Genomic DNA, 5,285 nt, shown 5'->3' on the forward strand with positions numbered 1-5,285 from the left:
ACAAGGAAATCATGAAATTTGCAGGTAAATGGTGGGATCTGGAAAAGATCATCCTGAGTGAGCTATGCCAGAAGCAGAAAGATGCACACTGTATATACTCACTCATATAGACATATAATATAAGATAAACCTACTAAAATCTGTACATCTAAAGGAACTAATCAAGAGGGAGGACTCTTGCTAAGATGCTCAATTCCTATCCAGAAAGGCAAAGAGGCTGGACATCAGAAGAAGGAGACAAGAGGGAGCAAGTCAGGAGCCTGACACAGAGGACCTCTGAAAAGCTCTGCCCTGCAGACTATCAATGTAGATGCTGAGACTTATGGGCAACCTTTGGGCAGAGTGCAGGGAATCTTAGGAAAGAAGTGGGAAACAGTAAGATCTGGAGAGGACAGGAACTCCACAAGGAGAGCAACAGAACCAAAATTCTGAGCACAGGGGTCTTTCCTGAGACTGATATTCCAACCAAGGACTATGCATGGTGATAACCTAAGACCCCTGCACAGATGTAGCCCATGGCAGTTCAGTACACAAGTGGGTTCCATTGTAATAGGAACAGGGACTGTCTCTGACATGGACTGATTGGCCTGCTCTTTAATTACTTCCCCCTGAGGGGGAAGCAGCATTACCAGGCCACAGAAGAAGACAATGCAGCCACTCCTGATGAGACCTAATTGACTAGGATCAGAAGGAAGGAAAAGAAGTCCTCCCTTATTAGTGGACTTGGGAGGGGCATGCATGCAGAGGGTGGAGGAAGGAAGGGATTGGGACAGGAGGAGGGAGAGAACCACAGGGGGAATACAAAGTGAATAAAGTGAAATTAATAAATAAAATAATAAAATAAAATATTTGAGACCTATGCAAATTCAGTATATGTGGGCAATTAATGCTGTAATTTCAACAACAGTTATTGAAAAACTTTCTTCTGAATCAGGGAATCAGGCTTCCAATGGGTTTATCTATGTATTGTTTACTTATTTTCTTATTTTTGTTAAGGTTCTAATATGTATATTTGTGCAGTTTTTTTTCTAATTTTCTCTTTGTCTACTCACAAATATAAAATAGCACTGACTTTTCTTGGTTTGAATATTACACCTTTAGAGATATTTAATGTTGAATAAAATTATTCATTTATATATATATCCAAAATGTGTTTATCGGAATGGCTCCCACTCATATTGAATCAGGTGCATTCAGTGCTGCTCCCTTCTGAAGGAGCATCTTTCTGTCAGCCTTGCTTTTCCACCTGTAGGCTGACAGTGAATCGTGGAGCAGCCAGCACACAATACTGCCACTTGTGCACGGCTAAAGATGGTGGTGATTTCATAGCACCCTGGGCATTTCACATCCATAAAGTAGGAACTGGCGCTCTGCACCAGGAGCTTTTTCTTGTTTCTGGAGAGGAATGAAGGAGCTTCTTTGTGAGAGGCATGTTCTTGTAGGGAGAATTATTCTTTAAAGTTTACTTTTCTTTATTGGAATTGCTATTGTTTCTTTTGTTCATCCACATAAATTTAAATCTTCTCTATTCCTCATGTCTCAGCTACACAAAAACAATCTTCATGTCCTGACGGTTCGTTGCTTGCTTAGGCTCTGGACCTTTGCTAAAAGGTAATCTTGTCTGCTTTGGATGCCTTGCCTTCAAAGTTGTGTCTTCCACCCATCTATGTTTTCATGTTTGAGTGCTGGTGGCCTGAACCATGACCTTCACCAAAAGTGAGAGAGTCAGATGATCCCTGCTCCATAACTTCTAGGGACCTCAGAGAAGTAAAGCCTGGGTTTTGCTGACACTGGGCCTCAGCCCATTTCTTTTGGGTTTTGCTGACACTGAGCCTCAGCCCGTTTCTTTTGGGTTTTGCTGACACTGAGCCTCAGCCCGTTTCTTCTTACAAACACATTCCTGAAAACAGGAAAGGAAGAGGAGAACTTCCCCGCAGAACTGTTTCTGTTTCTAACAATAGCAAATGTGCAAACTTGACAATGGGGGTGAATATGTCATTTCTGAATAATGTGTTTCTTTAATTTGTTCTGTCCAGATGGATGACCAGTTGCCTATGGAGGAGTTTCCATTTCCACAGCAGTGGATCCATACAGACGTCTTGAACTATCCACAGGGAAGGTCAATTTCAGACTCTTGTTTTCTCAAGAATGAAGTTAAGAAAGTTGGATTAGCCTGTCCTTATGGTACATTTGTGGATTTTCTTAGGCACAGGTATTAAATATTAAACACTAACATGGTACAGTATTTTACCATTATTGTTTTGTTCTATCCTCATGGTCAACCCTTACAACCAAATCACATGTTAATATGCATTTTGGGGTGTAAGAAAACTAAAATTAAGAGACATAATAAGAGTCATCCAGTAGCAAAAAGTTTTCTGTGCATGCAGGGTCATATCCAGAGCATCAAAGGTAATAGGCATATGCTGGTAGGTAGCACATAGCTATGCCACTGAACTCTTAGCATTGTACATCGTAAAAGATAATTTCATGTTTATACAATATCCTTAATGACAGTAACAATTTTATTGTTTTATGTTCATTTTCAACCTTCTCACCTCCACTGCTTCCCATAAGTAACTTCCTCACATTCATGTTTCTTTTTAACAATTTTAAAATTTATTCTTTGAAATGTTTATACATGTATTTAATTTTTTTTAATTATGTCCATTCCTACTTCTTTTCTCCAACTCATCTCAGATACCCTCCACAACAGATCTACCTCTCAACTTCATTTCCTCTTTTATTTTCAATACCCTAGTGATGGCATGTACTGCTGTACATTTGCACAGGGCTATAAGGCCAACGGATGGAGCATGGGCAACATTCAAAGAAAAGTGATTCTCTGTCAACTAGGATCCTCACGAACTGCCCTTAGTCCTTGGTATATTTATTACCTTAATCTTGTGTATGTCTTGTACTCATAACAACAATACTGCCAGTTCATGAATGCAAAAGCCTTGTGTCCAGGAGACAGCATTTCACAGACCACCCTCCTCTTTCTCTGGCTCTTACACTTTTCCCATCCCTCTTTTGCAATGCTCCTGCGTCATAAATGGGATATACACAAATGTCCCATTTAAGGCTGAGCATTCCCACCACTTTAAGGAGTTTTGTAATTCTCAATTACCTTGTGCTCACCACAGAAAGAAGTTTATCTTCCCAAGGTCAAAAGCAATCTCCTACTGTAGGTATAAATGTGAACCCAAAACACAATTTGATACCATGGGAACTTAGCAGAACAGCATCAACAGGGATTGTGATGCTCCCATCTTTCTTCCTTTTACTCAAACTTGTCTTAATCATCTAGATTTTTTAAAGAGTCTTATTATTCTTCTATATAAATCTCATTTTTTAATCTTTTGAAAACTATGATTGGAATTATGATAAGAGTATGCATTCAATCTAAAGATAAGACTCTACCCATCAGGCTATGTAAGCAGATGCTGGGGCTCATAGCCAAAGTTTGGGCAGAGTGTAGGGAATCTTATGAAAGAAGGGGAAGATAGAAAGATCTGAGGGGACAGGAGATCCACAAGGAGAGCAACACAGCCAAAAAACCTGGGCTCAGGGAGTCCTGCAAAAACCAATACTCCTTCAAGGACCATGCCATAAACTGCTCAGTTCCCAAGTGGGTTCCTTAGTAAAGGGATCAGGGGCTTTCTGTGACAAGAACTAAGTGTCTAGCTCTTTGATCACTTCTCCCTGGGATGTAGCTATGCCAGGCCACAGAGGAAGAAGCTGCAGCCAGTCCTGATGAGAGCTGATAGGCTAAGGTCAGATAAAAGGGGAGGAGGTCCTCCCTTATCAGTGGATTTGGGGAGGGGCATAGAAGGAGAAGAAGGAGAGAGGGAGGGACTGGAAGGAGATGAAGGAGATTACAGCCTGGATACAAAGTGAATTAACTGTAATAAACAGTAATAAATTAATTAAAAAAAAACAAAAAAAGAAGAAAAAAAGATAGTTTCCATGTCCTTGTGTCCTGAACAAATCTACATATTTCAAATGGCCCTTCTACCTGAATTGTTCTTCCCATGTTTTCCTCTTATGTGTATAGTGGATTCCTACAATGGGAATTATTTAATTTCGAAGGACCGTTTTGCCAAGAGAATAAGTTTACTTATTGCAGTTTAACAAAAGAATTTGCAGGTTGGTCTATCTCAGATGAAGAGGGGTAGGTCAACCTGGGTAGAAAATGAGTTCGGTGACATCTCTAGCTGAGAGAGGACTGCATTAAGACATTTCTAGAGATGTCACAGCTTGAATTGTTTATAAGTTTATATAATTTGTGGTCACTGTAGGCTTCAGAACTGGGGACAGAGTGTAGTAAACCTTCAGGAGTATAAAAGTTTTAAAAGAGTCTTTTCAAAATTTTTATTTATTTATTTTTTAATATTAGTTACATTTTATTAACTCTGTATCCCGCTCCCTCATTCCCTTCCAGTACCACCCTCCCTCCCTCATCTCCTGCCTGCCCCTTTCCAAGTCCACTGATAGGGGAGGACCTCCTCCCCTTCCATCTGACCCTGGGTTATCATGTATCTTCAGGACTGGCTGCAAAGTCCTCCTCTGTGGCCTAGCAGGGCTGCTCCTCCCTCGGGGGCAAAGTGGGGAGGTCAAAGAGCATGCCATTGAGTTCATGTCAAAAATAGTCCCTGTTTACTAGGGAAACCCACTTGGATACTGAGCTACCATGGGCTACATCCAAGCAGAGGTTCTAGGTTATAGCCATACATGGTCCTTGGTTGGAGAAACAGTCTCATAAAGACCCCTGTGTCCTGATATATTTGGTCGTTGTGGAGCTCCTGTTCTCTCCAGGTCATATTAACTCCCCGTTCTTTCATATGATTCCCTGCACTCTGCAGAAGGCTTGGTTATGAGTCTTAGTATCTGCTTTGATACACCGCTAGATAGACTCTTTCAGAGGCCCTCTGTGGTAGGCTTCTGTCCTGTTACTTGTTTTCTCCTACATCCCATTTGTCTTTCTAAGTGAGAGTTGATCATCTTACCCCGGGTCCTTTTTCTTGTCTATCTTCTTTAGGTGTATAGATTTCAGTATGTTTATCCTATCTCATAGGCCTATATAAGTGAGTATATACCATGTGTGTCTTTCTGCTTTTGGGATACCTCACTCAGGATGATCATTTCTAGGTCCCACCATTTGCCTGCAAATTTCATGATTTCCTTGTTTTTAATTGCTGAATAGTATTCCATTGTGTAAAAGTACCACAATTTCTGTATCCATTCCTCAGTTGAGGGACATCTGGGTTGTTTTCAGGTTCTGG

At 40.7% G+C, this 5,285-nt stretch overlaps 1 pseudogene; it reads right to left on the reverse strand.

Annotated features, from left to right (window-relative positions):
* Positions 1 to 1,193: 1,193 nt before the first annotated feature.
* On the reverse strand, positions 1,194 to 1,432 carry LOC129683003 (40S ribosomal protein S27-like; annotated as a pseudogene).
* Positions 1,433 to 5,285: the final 3,853 nt, after the last annotated feature.

This window comes from Psammomys obesus, unplaced genomic scaffold, assembly GCF_907164565.1.
Source record: "Psammomys obesus unplaced genomic scaffold, mPsaObe1.curated_primary_1811, whole genome shotgun sequence".
NCBI classification, from domain to species: domain Eukaryota; kingdom Metazoa; phylum Chordata; class Mammalia; order Rodentia; family Muridae; genus Psammomys; species Psammomys obesus.